The sequence below is a fragment of the Gopherus evgoodei genome, chromosome 8, assembly GCF_007399415.2.
Source record: "Gopherus evgoodei ecotype Sinaloan lineage chromosome 8, rGopEvg1_v1.p, whole genome shotgun sequence".
In the NCBI taxonomy this organism is placed as follows: Eukaryota; Metazoa; Chordata; order Testudines; family Testudinidae; genus Gopherus; species Gopherus evgoodei.
The window spans coordinates 110572575-110590987 of record NC_044329.1 but is presented as its reverse complement, the minus strand read 5'-3'; the positions used below and the strand labels follow the sequence as shown (position 1 = coordinate 110590987).

The window sequence follows — 18413 nt, the reverse complement described above, 5'->3', positions numbered from 1 at the left end:
CCCATAGCACACATAAGGCCATGCACCACTCTCAGCTGGATCATCTCTTCAGCCAGTTTGGTGGAGTCCTGGGCTAGGATGCTGCAAGGAAATCAGCACAGTCAGGCTCCAAGGCTCTTCTGCCTGGGAGAAGACTCCCACAACAACAGGAGCTTCCTGGGAATGAAAAGAAAGAGCCACATCTAGCAATTTGGAGGGACAGATTCTAGTCCTGTTGCCTTAGGTGTGGTGCTGATCCAAGTGCTAAGTGATGCCTCCATCTTTCCATGTTCACTAGCGAATGACTAACACCAATGAACAAGGACGGGGGCTATTCTTAAACTGAACAGGGAGCCCATGGCTGCATGTGAACTTTTTAACATCTATGTTTGGGGCTGTACAATTCTTTTAACGATTGACAATAAAAACACCTGATTTACATATTACATCCTAGGGAACCCACCATGTTACCCCATAGAATGCAGCATCCAGGGTGGAACAGTAAATTACATTATCTTATTATTGAGCACATCACTGGAGAAAGCAACATGGCCGGTGTTATTGTCGTCTTCTGCTTTTAAAGGGAGCAATTTAGCATCGGACCATCTTGTGGACTCTGCAGATCTCTAACAGGAGGTGAGCTACAGAGAAGCATGGAGACAGAGAGTTTCGGGATTCACTGGGTCAGACACTGACTTTGGTTCCATGCACTACGCTGTCGATGTAAAATTGTTAAGTCGAGGCATTTCACTACAAGAGACTCTCTCTCTCTCCTTTTCTGAGAATACAACAGGCTCTGTACTGTTATGTAGCATGGTTTGGTCCAGGTATGTGGCAAGGTGCTAATGCTGTCCCTGTCTATGCTGGCCTGGAAACAGAGGGAACATTCTGACTCTGTATTAATGGCCAGAGTAAAGGTTGATATTATATTTCACCTATAATGAAAGCTTTGAATAATTTCAGGTGTTGTTAGTAACAGGGGAGGGTCTGGATTTTGCTACCCAAGCGGAAGTGCTTCTCTCTGAGCTCCTGAGCAGTGTTGTGAATGGATGAAAGCTCCCAAAGTCTATATGGAGGAGTTGCAGAGCCCCAGGGAAATACTCAGACAGCAATGGTAGAGGGCTAAAGATTCCCTCTGAAGGATAACAACTGGCCTTTTCTCCATAAAGGAAGCAGCTTCTCTAAATCCTGTATAAATCTCCCTTTGTAGTGTGCTCTGAATGTTCTTACCCGATGGTTTTTGCTGCAGCGGCTTGCTGTACATACATCAACAAGGGCTCAGGAAGATGGAGTGTGGCGGGGTCTGAATGGGGGAACATTAAACAGGATGAAAACTAGGGCTGGAGCCATGCTGCTGCCAGAAAGCTTTAGTTATAACCTGGGGGGTTAGAGCAGTAGCACCTGAAGAAAAGAGGATTAGTGAGATTAGAGCAACATCCCCAAGGGAATCTCCACACAAATGTACTGTAGCCCAGTGCTTCACAAGGAGCTCTCACTGCTCAGCGACTGTGTCAGGCTAATGCAACAACTCAGACAGCCTTGGACCTTACAGTCTGTTTCATTGAGACAGGATGTGGAGTAGAAAACCAAGGGTTTCCTGACTCTTGAAAAGGTGTCCTGGGATCTTTAATTTTCTCTGGCCACATGCAGAAGGGAATTGACTTTAAGATCTCTGAAAGACAGCGCCGCATCCTCTGCTTTCCAGTAACTTTGCTGCATTAACTGAACGAATCCACACAGTTCACAAATAGCATCAACATTCCCATTCCTGCTCCGAGGGCTCCAACAAGCTGGATGTTTGTTGTTGCCTGGCAGTTCCCATTACCCAAAAACAGACAAAGCTGATCTCTGCAACTCGCCAGAGGGTCACTGGTGAACAGGACTCAGGAGCCTGCATCAAAGGAAGCAGCATCAGAGGAAGCTGTGACATCCATATGTGGTGGTACATCTGCAGTGGGGACAGGGGCGGGGATACGGAGGCCTGGAGAGTGCAGTGCCGGCCTCCAGCTGCCCTGTGGGCCCTGCTTGCCATCTCCTCTCACCTTGTCGCAGGAAAGGGGAAGGGAAAAGAGAGGGCGGCCGCAATCCCAGGAAGGACACTAGGGTTACCATATGTCCGTATTTTCTAGGACATGTCTGTTTTTTTGGTTCTTAAATCACTGTCTGGGAGGAATTTTTAAATATCTAAAAATGTCTGGGATTTTGCCATTATTTTTCCCCAAAGAAGAGTTGATCATTCAAGAAAGAGAGTGAATGTTGATCATTCAGGAAAGAAATTGAATGTTGATAATTCAAGAAAGTTGATCACTTGAGAGAGTGCCCACTTTCCCCCCCAACTCCCAGTGCTTGTGCTGCAAAACAGCCGTTTCGTGTGGCTAGGGGGAAGGAGGGTAAACGCAGCGCGCTCAGGGGAGAGGTGGGGCTGGGGCGGGGATTTGGGGTAGGGGTCCAATGGAGCAGGGAGGGGGTGGAGTTGGGGTGGGGACTTTGGGGAAGGGGTTGAAATGGGAGCGGGGAAAGGGTGGAGTTTTGGCAGGGGGGAAGTTGGCACCTAGCCTTATGGTTCCAGACAGGTACGATCATTTTTCCATAGTGGCGATAGTGCAACATCGACAATTTCAGTGTCTTTTCTGAGTTTGCACCATGCACGGTAGTGTTTCCTCAAGAGCTCTTTATTTGATATTTTATTTTACTACCCCCAAAAACCATGCCAAAACGAAAGTGTAACTTCACTGCAGAACTAAAGATGAAATTTCCGTGTTTTCGAAGTGGTAGAGAACAATGGGAAGCTGAATGCTTGGTATGTAGACCTGGTACTTAAGTCTCTGTGAAAAATAAAGGCGCTAATGATTTACAAACTCATGTGGACTCAGACAAGCACAAAAAAGCAGTTGGAGGAGAGAGCTCATCAACAAAATGGACAAATTATTTTGTAACACCAGGCAGTGAATCTGAGGGTGCTGTTACTGCAGCAGAGGGTGCTTTTGCATTTCACACTGTTAAGCATCATAATAGCTTTAAGTCAATGGACTGCACATCTGTCTTCTTGAAGAAGACATTCCCTGATTCTGAAGTAGAATGAACATTTTCAAGTGCTAGCACCAAGACAGAAGCAATTGTTATCTCTGTACTTGCACTGCATTCTGTTGATGTTGTTCTGAAAATGTTTGAAGAAAGTGACATAGCTTACTGTTGAGTTGCTACAAATGGAAGCAATCACGGTTCAGTGAAAATATTTCCAGTAATTATTCAGTATTTCGACTGGAAGAATGGTGGTTTGCAGTCAAAATTGATTGAGGTCAGAACACACCTAATGAGACTGCCGACACGATTGCTCATTACGTAAAGGAAACGCTTGGAAAAAATGGTTTGTTTGAGAAGTGTATTGCATTTACAGGTGACAACTGCAATCCACTGTTTGGAGGACTCCGGCGTGATGAAGATGGAAAGAATCTGTTTGCAAACTTAAAGAAGTTGCTGCAGAAGAGAACATTCATTGGGGTGGGCTGCCCAGCACACATTTTGAACAACTGTGTTCACCATGCAGCAGAAAGAATGAACGTTGACACTGAGAACATTATTTTTAAAATGTACCAGTACTTTCATATCTACGCTGACCAAACTGAGCAGCTGAAGGAGCACTGTGAGTTTGTTAATGTTGAATACAGAAAGCTGCTTTCTCATAGCAAGACACGATGGCTGTCATTATTTCCAGGCAATACAAGGCTGATACAGATGTTTCCGGCCTTAAAGTCATTCTTTCTGTCACAGGACAAACCACCCACAATGCTGAAGACATTTTCTGAGTATGAATTAAGTGAGATTTACCTCTGGCACATGCATTCACTCATGAGTGTATTCCAAACTTACATCCAAGAAATCGACAGGGAAAGCAATTCTGTCATGAAAAATTTGAACTTGGTTCGCACTATCCTTCTTGAACGCATGACTCACAACTTTATGTCCCTGAAAGTTAAGGGACTACTAGCACAAAAGCACATGGAAGGAATTGATGAAGAGTGTGACAAATTCTGTGCTGAAGTAGATAATATGTACAGCAGATGCTTAGAATATTTGGAGAAGTGGCTTAGACCCCTGGAAGACTTCTCTTGTTTCAGGTGGATTACCTGAGCGAGACACCGAATTGGAGTGATGTGGAGCCTTGTATCAAGTACCTGATCGATAAGGGGGTGCAAACTGATGACATGAAGTGTTTTGATCAGGTCAGCAACCTGAAGAAGTTTACAGAAAGTCACAAGAGTGATGCAGAGTTCAGTAATCATTTGCTAGCACACCAGAAGTGGACCAAATATTTTGAGAAATCCAAAAACATTGAGTGTCATTCAGAACTGTTAAAGATTGCACAGTTCTTCTTTGCTATTCCTTCTCACAGTGCAAATGTAGAGTGAATTTTTTCACTGATGCAAAGCCTGTGGACAAAGGAAAGGAACAACTTGAATGTTGAGTTGCTGAAAGGAATTCTACTTGTACAATACAACTGCAGACAAACTTCTTGTAAAGACTTTCATGCCTTCTTAAAGAGCAATCAACCACTGCTGAGAAAAAATGTGATCTATGTGCAGGCACATGAGGAGAAAGAAAACTGAAGAACTGGTGAAAGGAAAAGACTCACTACATATAAAGAAGTACAGTAAACTTTAAATGATTACACTTCACTTTTGAGGCCATATCACTTTTTCTTATATATACTCAATATAGACGACATGTAGCACACATCATATATAACAGTATAATAACACATTAATACAACATGAGTTGGTCGATACTGGTGCAAATACACCCCACCCTCACCCCCCGTGGAGTGCCCTCTTTTTTGAATGTTCAAATATTTCAAATATGGTAACCCTAAAGACACCCCACTTGCTGAGACTGCACCAACCTACCCATGGAGCTCAGCTGTCCTGGTGAAATGGGGAGAAGAAAAGAGGGAGATTCCCTTTTCCCTTGACCTCTTGCAAGGCAGAGCTTAAGGGACATGTGATTTCTAGGTCCTCCTGGGAAGGGGATGGGGATGGGGATGCCTCGCCCCTTGTTATGTTTCCTGTGGCGGTGGGTATCAGCCTCCCAGCAGGACCCAGCACCAGCCTGTTGTTCTCCTTCCGCCCCACCATAGCCTACCACTGCAGGTGACCTCACTGCCCCCTGGAGACGGGGTCCAGGCTGCAAGAGGAGCACACAGGGCCCACTGCAATGGGTACCATGCCCACTAGGAAGAGACTTCTGCATCTCTTCTTCTGAATAGCCGTCACCCTCTCAAATCAGCCAGAGGGTTGGCTGCAGCATCTGACCTCTGCCAAGGCAGCGCAGGGATGGATTAGCGAGGGCCAGTTCCACCAGTGGGTCGCAAACTTTTGTACTGGTGACCCCTTTCACACAGCAAGCTGCTGAGTGAGGCCCCCCTTATACATTAAAAACACTTTTTAAAATATTTAACACTGTTATAAATGCTGAAAGCAAAGCAGCTTTTGGGATGGAGGCTGGCAGCTCATGACCCCCCAGGTAATAACCTTGTGACCCCCAGAGGGGTCACGACCCCCAGTTTGCGAACCCCGGGGTTCCACCCAAGGAGACTGAGGTACCAAAGTCGCCCATCAGTGGCTGGTGAGTCACTGAGCAAGCAGAGAAAGAGCAACCCGCTTTGCAGCACTCTGCAGCCTCCAAGCAGACGTGTGACCTCTTACCTTCCAGGGCTTTGCCTTCAATTTAGCCGTCTCTTTCCCTGGCGGTTTAAGTAATTCAACCAGACCCTTCAGCAGCGCTGGCCGGACTTCATAGGCCATGAGATCCTTTATCAGCTGAATGGCTGAAGACAAGGAAAGAGGGCAAAGCGCCACCTTGGTGCTCTAACAAGGCTGCACAGCAATCCCAGCAGCAGGTGAAACATCAGAGACAATGGTCTGAACGCTGGCGTCTGAAAGAGCTGTATTTTCCTTCTGCCAGTTCAAAGTAAACCTCCTTGACTAGGGCTGGATTCTGCTCTGTTCCCGTCTGGAAGTTGCTCGGAAACAGAACAGGAGGCCAAGATATGCTCTGTGCATCTGAGAGCAGAAACACGTTCTCCTGGCTCGTAGATAATACCCCATGGGCTGGCCAGCTAGAGTATGTGGATGGCAAAGAGCCCAACCAAAACATGGCTGGCTTTCTATTACGGCACAGACCTCTGGTTGCATAGAACTCTCTGGGGCACAGCGGGAGGGTGCCGGGGTACTGGACATGTGAGGGTTACATACATTTTGCACATGTGCACCACTGACAGCAACGCTGCCCCACTGTGCTGCAGGCTCCAGGTGGATGGGGCAGGAGCAGCTTCCCCACACACCTTTCAGGAGTTTCAGTCTGGGAATGTTGGGAATTTGGAAAGTGCTGGAACACAGAGGCAACAGCTCCTGCTGGTAACTCCCAGGCCCTCCACCTGCAGGGGGCAGAGTCAGGACTCTGGAACACCTCAGAGATTCACCCATATAGCCTTTTATTCTATTTAAAGTGAATTCTGTAATGTGATATTACACCACCGTAGGTTTGGCTCTGGCGGCTACAGTTTCAAGCTTAATAGGGTGAAAGTCACCTCTGCTACTTGTTTTAGAGTTAGAATATCTAGGAACACATAAAGCCCAAGGGTAGTGACCACATAGACATTTATACATACAAGGTCTAGTCTGATTTACAAGCTCTATTAAAGTTACAATTAAAGTTACCCAAGCACATAGAAACTCTATAAAGACCTATGCACCAGTTACAAATATAGTTAGGCTCACATCTTTAACAATAGCATTAGGGTCTGATGGGTCTCTCATGGCTCAATCATTTGTAGAGGGATGGTTTCTGCTGGAGTCTCCAAGAGGGAGCTCAGTTTTCCCATTCTGGACATTCCCTTTTTATAATGTGATTCTGTCTACACCTACATTATGTGCATGTCAACTCTCTTTTTTCTTATGGTTTGTGTCCCTGTAATGGGGTTGCACTCACCTCTTGCAAGCACCCCCCTGGCTGAGAGCATGTCCCTGCACTCTCTCACTACCTGTTTGTGGTGGATCTTCACTGACTCAACCCTTCGGCCAAATCATACATGTCAGTAGCTACCAGTGTGGTGCTTTGCTCTTGTTCGATGATGATAACAGTCGGCTGCATGCATGTTCCCTGTGTGTGCTGCCCCAGCTCTGCACAGATAGCTGACACAGCAAACCCTGAGAGAACCCCCAAAGACTACAAGACTTTAGTAAGGTATGAAGGAACCTGAGCCAGGTTTATGGTCAAACGAAGCACAGTAATAATTTTCCTATAGACTCTACAGGACATACTACGAATATGTGCTCCCTGGCAATGAACACAGCTCAGTCAGTGGCGGCACTTTCCACTGCCCCCTAGGCTGGCCAAAGATGTGCACTCTGGGACTTATTTTTATACAATTACAGGACAGATTACTCATCCCTACTGACGTATTGAGGTACAGCCCATTGACTCATTAGGGTGCTGTCTCCCCCTTTGATCATGTTATTTCAAACAGATCTTATCGATCATGCTGTCTTTTGACCTGTCTTTAAGATACACCTGCCTGTTCCTCATTATCTCTGTGGAGTGTTCTGATGCCATCTTGGCACAAGTTCCTGTTATTAACAACTTATGTGTGGATGCACCTGCTTCTAGCAGCCCTCTTCTTGCCAGCTTCTGTGAGTTGGGCCTGCCTCTGGCTCACAGCCCAGCTTTTGCTTAGCAATGCCTGGAAGTACTTTGATTCAGGCCTCAGACTGGGCCTTTGATACAAGAGTTTTATGTTTCAGGGCCTGTGAGATAAAAGCAACACAAAACCCTTTAAATCCAACAGCCTCTCTCAGTGCCCTCTGTTATGTTTCTCTCAGTTTGTCCTTGCTCCAGAATAGAGCAGTGCCCCAGGGCTCCTCCCCTGAAGGCAATATCTTTGGCCTCTCAGGCCCATCTGGCCACTACAGTTCTGTTCCCCTTCTGGGGTTCCTCACAGTCCAGACCACTTTCTCAGTAGTACAGGGTGGGGGCAGGACCCGGGCCCACCTCTACTCCAGGTCCTAGGAAAGGGACCCTATAGATAGCAAACATCTGCAACATCCCTTTAAATAAACCACATTACTACTATAATTCCCTGGGTCACTTCCCCATGGCTCCCACACATGCTCCACCTTTATCTCATGGAGGCAGCAGCCAGCCTAGACCACCCTCAACTATCCCCCAGCTCTAGAAAGGAAAAGCAACTGTTCCCACACTCTGGCCCAGCAGCTGTTCTTATACTAGCCTGCTGGGCCCTGATTGGCTGCTTCCCACACAGCTGCTCTAGGCAGCTCGGAGGACCTCTCTACTGCCCTTTTCTGAGGCAGGATGTGCAGGGCCACAAGGCCTCCAGCAGGGGGCCTCAGGACCTAGTTCACCCTATCACAGAACCCTGGAAACTTAAGGGACTCCAGTTTTCTATAGGCTGTGCAGGTTCCCTTTATTCTCATGAGTATTAATGCACAACCTGTATCCTGTGGTTAAGACACATGTTGGAGACAGATGCACCTTTACGGTATTTTTATTATATTAATCTTCTGGGTAATTTTTTACAATATTACCTCTTGGTACATCTTTTCCCATCATTTTAGGGCATTGGATTATTTTTCAGTCCCTTATTTATGTCATAAGTTTTCATGCAATTATGTAGTAAATATGCAGGTGCCACACTCAATGTCCCCCTCAGCTTGCGGCCACCTGCTCTGATGCCTCCAACAGCTGGGCAGTAGAGCCAACCATCCCCAGGGCAGCTGCTGAGAGGCTAAAAAAAGCTTCCCCAGGAGCATGGCTCAGCTCAGCTCACAGCAGAAGGGAGGGCTGGAGCAGGGCACAGACAGGCTTGTAGACTGGGGGGACCTTGCTGAGATTTTCTTCCCTTCTGAGCAGGGGCAGCTCTAGACATTTTGCCGCCCCAAGCACGGTGTCATGCCACGGGGGGTGCTTTGCCACTCGCTGGTCCCGCAGCTCCGGTGGACCTCCCGCAGGTGTGCCTGCAGGAGGTCCACCGGAGCTGCGGGACCAGCAGACCCTCTGCAAGCATGCCACCAAAGGCACCCTGCCTGCCGCCCTCCCAGCAACCGGCAGAGCGCCCCCTGAGGCATGCCACCCCAAGCATGCACTTGGCAGGCTGGGGCCTGGAGCCATCCCTGCTTCTCAGATTGAGAGTACCAACTCATTTGCAAACCCTCAATGCATTATGCATTAAAAAGCCTTTCTTTGAGCATTACAGTGTCCATTGAAAGATATACCAATTTCTGTTCAACTGCTCTTCTGGGGATTGGGCTGCACAAAACATGGATCCCTAAAATGAAAAAATTCAAAAGATCCCTTTATTCCCCCCATAAAGTCATCTGACTCTGTGCAAAAGTTCTTCCTCCTCTGGTAATCAGGGATGCTGGTAAGAGCTTAGATAATATTTTCACTTCAAGGTCCCAGAGACACAGACAAGATTTTCATCTTGAGGCTAAAAGACCAAAAACATCAAGACACTTGATCACGGCCTTGGATAAGCCAAAAGACTACTGACACTTGATTTACAGTCCTGAGAGTATCATATTCCTTGCTTGTCTCCTCCTGCTGTGCTGTTAATGCTTCTATTCTAATTTCTGTTTATATTAGGGGGAGTTTTTCAGAGTGACTGAAACTTTTGTCTTTCATTTAAGATTTCCCACAGAAAATCCCACAGAGCTGAACCTTTATGAGTTTATATGTACTTTTTGGAAGCCTCATTTCAATGAGGCAAATTATTGCAAAAAGTAGATACATTTTTTATTTGATGGCTGTACAATAATTCATAACAGCCCTGAGTTAAATGGTTGGTTTTTATAAGCGATTGAAGCAAATGCTTTAAATAAACATATGTTAGGGTTTTTTTGGCATAGGGATTTATGCAAATTCTAAATAATTAGTTTTTTTTCCCCCTACAGAAAAGCCAATTTCACTTAAACTTTATGCTGTTTTTCAAAGGTATTGTTTGAAAACTAGCTAGTTCAAAATGAGATTATGAAACAGTGAGGTGGCAAAATTTGCAGATGATACAAAATTGCTCAAAATAGTTAAGTGCCACAAAGAGAGCTCACAAAACTAGGTGACCGAATTGCAGATGAACGTCGGTGCTGAAAAGTGCAAAGTAATGCACATTAGAAAACATAATCCCAACTATCCCTATAAAACGATGGGGACTAAATTAGCTGTTACCACTCCAGAAAGAGAGCTGGGAGTTGTTGTGGATAGTTCTCTGAAAACAGCCACTCAGTGTGCAGCAGAATGTTGGGAATCATTAAGAAAGGGATAGGTAATAAGATAGAAACTATCATATTGCCTCAATATCAAGCCATGGTATGCCCACATCTTGAATACTGCGTGCTGATGCGGTTGCCCCAATCTCAAAAAAGATATATTGAAATGGGAAAGATTCAGAAAAGGGCAACAAAAATGATTAGGGAATATGGACCAGCTTCCGTCTATGAAGAGATTAATAAGATTGGGACTTTTCATCTTGGAAAAGAGACGACTAAAGGGGAATACGACAGAGGTCTATAAAACCATGACCGGTGTGGAGAAAGTAAATAAGGAAGAGTTATTTACTCCTGCTCGTAACACACAAACTAACTAGGGGTCACCCAATGAAATTAATAGGCAGCAACTTTAAAACAAACAAAAGGAAGGATTTCTTCACGCACAACACGGTCAACCTGTGGAACTCTTTGCCAGAGGGTGTCACAAAGGCCAAGACTATAACAGGGTTCAAAAAAAGAATAGATAAATTCATGGAGGATAGGTCCATCTATGGTGCTTCGCCAGCGGTATCCCTAGCTAACCCGTTTGCCAGAAGCTGGGCATGGGCGACAGGGGATGGAGCACTTGATGATTCCCTGTTCTGGTCATTCCCTCTGGGGCACCTGGCATTGGCCGCTGTCAGAAGACAGGATACTGGGCTAGATCTTTAACTTTGACGGGTAGCTGGGAAGATGGTCAATCAGACAGGACCCCTTCGACAAACCTCAGCATTTCCTTGTTATTGCCTGACTTCTTTATTCATTTCCTTTTCCTTATTTCCCAGCAGACTGGCTAGACACCAGATTTGGGTGCTGGCAGAGGGACCTGACGAGCTCCTTCTTTTCGGCAGCGTTGAACATGCCAGGGCACAGTCAGATTCTGGATGCTCATCTGAACGTAACGCCTAGCGCTCAGCTTTATTTCTGTTTCTTAGCTCTTTTGGGCCATCGATCTTTGGTCTGACACATAGGATCCCTGCATTAGGAGAGATGGCTAATTAATGAGACCATAAACCTTGGAAATTAAATGAAACCTGAAGTCCGTAGAAGACCCCGAAAGGCCCTTGGGGAGTGGAGTGCAAGCTGAGGAAGAATTCCCTGCACTGCTTACCTCTCCATTCTCGTTTTCCTGTCCTGAGTGCAAAAGCCGGGAAGCAGCTCCGGGTAGGGAGGGGATACCACCATCTGTGTGCAGTGGTTAGACAGGAAACAGCAAGGAACTGGACTGGTATGGAGTGAAACTGCAAGCATCTTATGTATGCCTGATGACTGCATGTTTGAGAGAGTTATGTGGGAAGTGGAGGCTTTCAGTGGGCTTTCAGAGGAAATGTAATGGAAAGGCAGCAGCAGCAGACAGTGGAATCCCAGGTTTTTAAACGATCCTCCAATAACACACCAAAAAGCTCAGGTCTAGTTACTCCTTCAAAATTAGAAGAAAGTCACAGCAAGATTTCATCATAAACGAAGTCAAACCCTAAAGATTTCAGAACACAACTGCTATAAGGAGCCACGAGGGAAGCAATACAAAGTCAACCTTGTCACAGAGAAACGCAGTTAAACTATTTCTCTTTTTTAAAGCAGCATAATCTCCCCAAATGGAAGGGCGCTGTTCCTGCAGAAGGGTCCTGGAGAGGGTTTTCCTCGTTGGTGCAGGCCATCCACCTGCCCAAAAGGCAGAAGCTAGGTCGACGGAAGAAGGCGCGGACTGATGTTGCCGCGCCGATTTACGTTCCCTGTGCAGACCAGGCCTGAGGGTTGGTTCGTCCTGAACAGTTAAGTCGAAACAGTTCTGTCCGTCAGGGGTGTGCAAAAGGGAAACCTGCTCCTGGGCAACACGGCCACGCCGCCCTAACCCCCAGCGTAGCTAAGGGCATTCTGGGAGGAGGTAGATGGGCCTAAAGCGATGGAAAGACCTCCTCCAGCACAGGCTTGTGACAGCCTAGTCTCCATAGCACAGACAGGGTGGCCGCCAAGAGACAGGAACAGACAGCAAAAGCCAAAGCGGCCCCAGGGCAGGGGGTGAGGCTGCCTGCTGGACGAGGGGACAGGGTGGGACAGGCCAGAAAGAGCCCAAGAATGAGGGCCAGGCAAGAAGCTACAAGCAGGGAAAAAAGCAGAGCAGGGGGGCAGACAGCTAACTCCCCTTAGAGCAAAAGAAGGCACTGGTCCAAGCCCTCCCAAAAAGCAGACAAGAGAGCAGATGAGCAGCAGAGAAGACTAAGAAAACAGAGAACCTTATAAGCTACAGGTAAAGTTTCAGAGCTGAGCTTTGCTTTTTCTCTGTTGGTCTATCACCACCAGAAGAAAATAACAAAGGTGCCAAGAACTACAGAGCCCCTTGAAAAAACAATCACAGAGACACTAGAAGAAAAGGACTAGTTGTTAAAATTAAGAACACAACTGAACACTGCACCAGGTGTTCCTAGCACACTGACAAGCTTTTTCTAAAGCTTTAATTTCTCTGTTTTTGGCACCACTCGCCAGGGGAGAGCGCGAACGCAGTCCCCCACTACCACAAATTATGCAGTCGAGTTTCCCGCATTTGGGGAAATCGCAGGGGTCAGCACACCCGCAGTGCAATGGATGAGCCTCACCCTGGGAAAACCACCTTCGTGATCATGGTATCTCCCCTGCCAGGTAAGTATGAGCTCCGGCCGCCCGGCCGCCGCCCGCCCTCGCTCGCCCCACACTTCTAACACACGGGGCGGACCGCCGCGCCCCGCCGCCGGCCTCGCCCACGCCGGCCCCCACTGCCGACAGCTGCCCCGACGCGTCCGCGAGGCGCCTCCCTTCTCCACGCCGAGCTCTCGGGGCCAAAGTCGGGCCCTGCTGGGCAGCCCGCCTCCGCTCCCACAATGCTCTGCTCGCACACAGATCTGCATACGGGCTCACGCAGCTCCGCCCCTCCATACAGGTCCCGCCCCCTGCGTGCCTGGGCGGGGCGCTCTCCCCTGGCCGGGTCCGGGTGATGCCCGTCGAGCCAGGGTGGCGGGGTCCCCTGCCCTACTCTGGCACAGTCATATGGGGGCAGCTCCTCAGCCCCCAACAGCATTTGGGGGTCCCGTGGGGGCGTGACCCGGACCCCAGTGCTGTCCCCGCTCCCTGCCCTACAGGAACGTGTCCTGCAGCCTGGGCGAGCCTGGCACCCAGGGGCTTACAGCTGCTGGGGGCGGGGGGCACAGGTTTGAATCCCCTCCCAGGGGCAGCACCCATCACTCACTCCCGCCCCCACCCCCACATGAGGACAGGCTGCATCAGAGCCCCCGCACTAGGGAGAGGGTCACTCTCCAACTCAGCTCCCCTAGCTCCCGGCACCCCCAGCCTGTGTGTGTGGATAGTCCCTGCCTGCCCCCGCCCCAGGCCTGAGCTGGCTCCAGGGGGCACGAGTGAGGGCAGGGGCTCTGAGCAGCAGCCGGCCCCTCCGTGGTGCCAGGGGTGACTAAACCCCAGCAGAGCAGCGGCTGGCTCTTCCCTAGGCCCAAGGAATCCTGGCTGGTGGGGTGGGGTGGGGCAGGGGGAGTTCCCCTTTTCCCCAGGCATCATCCCACTGGGAGCCAGAACCCCGGCAGGAGGGTTGGGGATAGGTGCCGGAGACAGCAGGTTTCCCCAACCCGCCCAGCTCTGCCTCAGGCTAGACCAGAGGCGACTCTAGACATTTTGCCACCCCAAGCATGGCGGCTTGCCACGGGGGGGGGCCGGGGGGGGGCTCTGCCGACTGCCAGTCCTACAGCGGGACCAGCGGACCCTCCCCAGGTCTGCCGCCAAAGGCGGCCTGGCTGCCACCCTCCCGGCGACCGGCAGAGCGCCCCCCATGGCATGCCACCCCAAGCACGCGCTTGTCATGCTGGGGCCTTGGGCCGCCCCTGGGCTAGACCCAGCGCCAGCCCCAACCTGGTTTCTGTGGTGCCAGAGATAAGGAGGCAGCTCCTGGAATAACCTCCGCCCCCCACCCCAGCCAGAGTGGGCAGTGGGCGTGAACAGGGACCCTGCACCCCACTCCTCACGGCTTTTGACTCCAGAGTCACTGGGAGTAAAGGGCTCAGCGGGGTGGGGTGGAGTGGGGTGGGGTGGGGGGCTGAGGATGGGCAACACCCAGGCTTGGAGATGGGAGTTGGGGTGGGGAGACCCATCCTGAGCCCCAAACAGGCATGTCAGAAAAATAGGGCTCCTCTGATGAGGACAGGAGGGGCTGCAGGTCAGGAGTTAGGGCTGGGCCGGCAGGGGGCTGCAGGTCAGGACTGAGGAGCAGTATCAGAGCTGAGGAGAGCCCAGTGCTGGACTAGCAGGAGGTTGCGGGTCAGGACTGAAGGAGACGATCAGAGCTGGAGGGAGGCCAGAGTCGGGCTAGCAGGGGGCTGCAGGTTGGGATTGAGGGTCACAGAGCTGAGGGGAGCCCGGGCTGGGCTAGCAGGGGGCTCTGGGTCGGGGTGGGGGGCACTGGTAATGCCAGCCAAAGTCAGGCAGCAGAACAACAGGGGGTGCTGTAGGCTGGGAGTGGCCGGGTGGGGACACAGGCAGAGCTGGGGGGTGCACACAGGGCCCCAGCTCTCACTCTGCAGCTGGAATAACTTGCTCCCTAAAGCCGTGGAGTCCTCCGCCTCGGGCTCCAGAGGGCCTGCACCAGGGGCAGCAAGCAGGCTCCTGGGGGTGGGGCGCAGAGCCATGTGCTTGTGTCAGGTCTAGTCACAGCTTCTCAGCTCTGGGTCTAACCTGGCCAGGGCAGGGGGCAGGCAGGTCCCGCCGGGGCAGGGCCAGGAAGCCCCGTGGCCTACAGTGGGGTGAGGTGCGGGGCTGATCGCTCAGCTCCAGGGGGCCTGTTCAGGGGAAACCAAGGGCCCCATCCTGCCGCGGCCCTACTGACCAGTGTGTTCTTACTGTGTTCTTGGAATGCTGAGTGGGGAAGGTTGCAGGGGAGTTTTGCTGGGACTGTCTGCATTGGGGATGGGAGACTTTCCTTGAGGGATGATACCTGAGCAGGGAAGATGAGAACCCAGGAAGGAGGTTGGAGGCCAGGTGACACCTTGGCCTGGGGAACCTGGACAAAGGGTGGGGGAGGAGCTAGGGGGAGGCTGAGTGAGAGGCTGGAGGGAGTTTTCAGTTTGGAGCTGGCTGGGAGACTAGAGGGGAGCCCACATGGGGCTCTGGTCTCCCAATGGGGCTCTGGCCTCCCTGGTCCCCCAGCTGCACCTGACTGAGGGGGTCCGGTTGGCTGTAGCGGCAAGGCCTGTCTTGGACTGTGCTCCTGTCGTCTAAATAAACCTTCTGATTTACTGGCTGGCTGAGTCATAGTGAATTTTAGAAAGCCGGGGGTGCAGGGCCTTGACTCCCCCCGCCCCACTCTGTGACATCCAGTTACCCCTGTGCACACCTGCATGTGGGCCCAGGAGCTCTCAGCACTGCCTGGAGTGGGGAGGGGTGGGGGCAGGGTTACAGGGACTGTTTTAAGGTGTGTGATGTGCCCCTTGCTGTGACCCACATGGGTAGGGTTTAGGGCACCAGGCCCCCCTTCCCCACCAGGCGTGCAAGGGATCGCAGCCCCCCAGCTGGGCCAGGTCCAAAGGACTGTGCTTGGCTCTAGGTTGAAATGTGCCCATTAACGAGCCAGCTGGTGCTGAACGTGCCAGCAAGCGACTCATGATCTTTGAAAAGTGATGGCCATCGGGGGAGGTCCTGGATGACTGGAAAAAGGCTAATGTAGGGCCCGTCTTCAAAACAGGGAAGGAGGAGGATCCGGGGAACTACAGGCCAGTCAGCCTCACCTCAGTCCCTGGAAAAATCATGGAGCAGGTCCTGAAGGAATCAATTCTGAAGCACTTATTCAACATTGGTGAGGCCCATCTGGAGTACTGTGCCCAGTTCTGGGCCTCACCCTACAAGGAGGATGTGGAAAAATTGGAAAGAGTCCTGCGGAGGGCAACAAACATGATTAGAGGGCCAGAGCACATGATTATTTAGTCTGCAGAAGAGAAGAATGAGGGGGGATTTGATTGCTGCTTTCAACTACCTGAAAGGGGGTTCCAAAGAGGATGGATGTAGACTGTTTTCAGTGGTGGCAGATGACAGAACAAGGAGCAATGGTCTCAAGCTGCAGTGGGAGAGGTTTAGGCTGGATATTAGGAAAACCTTTTTCATGAGGAGGGTGGTGAAGCACTGGAATGGGTTCCCTAGGGAGGTGGTGGAATCTCCTTCCTTAGAGGCAGGGCCGGCTCCAGGCCCCAGCACACCAAGCGCATGCTTGGGGCAGCATGCCGCGGGGGGCATTCTGCCGGTTGCTGGGAGGGCGGCAGGCAGCTCTGGTGGACCTCCCGCAGGCGTGACTGCGGAGGGTCCACTGGTCCCGCGGTTCCGGTGGAACATCCGCAGGCATGCCTGCGGGAGGCCCACCGGAGTCGCGAGACCAGCAGACCCTCCGCAGCCACATCTGCCGGAGACCCACTGGAACCAAGGGACCGGCGAGCGGCAGAGCGCCCCCCGCGGCATGCCGCCGTGCTTGGGGCAGCGAAATGACTAAAGACGACCCTGCTTAGAGGCTTTTAAGGTCAGACTTGACAAAGCCCTGGCTGGGATGATTTAGTTGGGGTTGGTCCTGCTTTGAGCAGGGGGTTGGACTAGATATCTCCTGAGGTCCCTTCCAACCCTGATAGTCTATGATTCTGAGCCAAGCCGTACGGTACAGAAAGGAGTCCTGTGGACCTGCCGTCTGGCACTCAGCTCGGTCTGGCACCTGCCACGTGCTGCCGAGTCAGGCCCGCCCCTACCCAGTGCTTGGGCCAAAGGACTCGTCCGGCTCTGCATTGACACGGCGCCCATTCGCTAGCGCCAAAGCCACTGTCAGCTTTGCAAAGTGCTAGTGGAGCCGGGACCCAGCCAAATGAACTGGGGGCAGGGCTGGCTCTAGCATTTCGCCGCCCCAAGCACAGTGGCACGTTGCGGGGGGCACTCTGCCACTCGCCGGTCCTGCAGCTCCGGTGGACCTCCAGCAGGTGTGTCTGCAGCAGGTCCACCAGAGCTGCAGGACCAGCGGACCGTCTGCAGCCATGCCTGCGGCAGCAACACCAGAACCACCTGCCGCCCTCCCAGCAACCGGCAGAGCGCCCCCTGCAGTGTGCTGGCCCAAGCACGCGCTTGGCACGCTGTGGCCTGGAGCCGGCCCTGACTAGGGGGAGGGGGGCATGAGCCTCTTCAGTCCCACCGCTGCCCTGCACCCAGGCAGCTTATATTAACAGCACATGTACAGCCCCCAGGATCGTGGGGTCGGCGGAGCCGCTCTTGCCTGGCGTGGCGCCCAAAGGGGCCACCACGGTAGCGCTCTGGGATGTTTATGGGGAGCTCATTGCGAGGCAGCAAATGCAAAGGGGCTTGTTTAAAAAAACATAACAAGCCTGGTGCCTGGCGTTGCTCGCGTGGCCAGACCCAATAGTGAGGGGCTGGTCTCTTTCAGATGGGGGGTGGGGGTGGCAGGCCCCTGTGCATAGCTGAGAGGACTGAAGCGGGGGTGGGATTCCAGGTCTCCTTTCCGCCATGCTCTGATGGCAGGGGGCACACGCAGGGTCATTAGGGCACCGGCTGTCTCAGCCTGAGCCAGGCCAGGGAATGAGTTTGGGTCGCTCGGCCCCAGAGCTGGGGCGAGATGTTCACGGCACACCCAGCCCAGCCCCAAGGCAGGAGAGAATGAATGTCCCACCAGGGCCAGGAAGGGAGGCAGGAGCCCCCTGGGGGCTGCAGGTGCCATCAGAGAGCCCGCCTGCCTGGTGCAGTTGAGCACTTGGGTGTGTTGGGGGGAAGGGCCCCCAGCAGAGAGCGAACTTAGTGCACCAAATGGCATAAGGGGACGGAGTGGTCCTAAAGCCACAGAAAAACCTTCTCCCCCAAAGGGTGATACCAGTCTCACGTCTGTCTCAATAAGAAGGATTATCCCGAGAGAAAAACTATTCACCCGAGAGCAGCCGACAAACAGGTTGCGAAGAGAGCTTTGCTCTGGGGAAAAAAACCCTGAAAGGAAACTTAACGGACCATACGCAGCAAAACCCATAGCAAAAAAAAACCGGAGCTCTAGCAATGAAAGACAAAAGCTGAACAGCGTCCAACCCGCGTTTGTCTGTTTTTGGCACCGCTCGC

General features: G+C 51.5%; 1 non-coding gene across 1 annotated transcript; it reads right to left on the bottom strand.

Moving 5' to 3' along the window:
- Positions 1–12776: 12776 nt before the first annotated feature.
- Positions 12777–12940, bottom strand: LOC115656982. Its single transcript, XR_004001850.1, has one exon. It is a non-coding gene; the product is annotated as a U1 spliceosomal RNA (small nuclear RNA).
- Positions 12941–18413: the final 5473 nt, after the last annotated feature.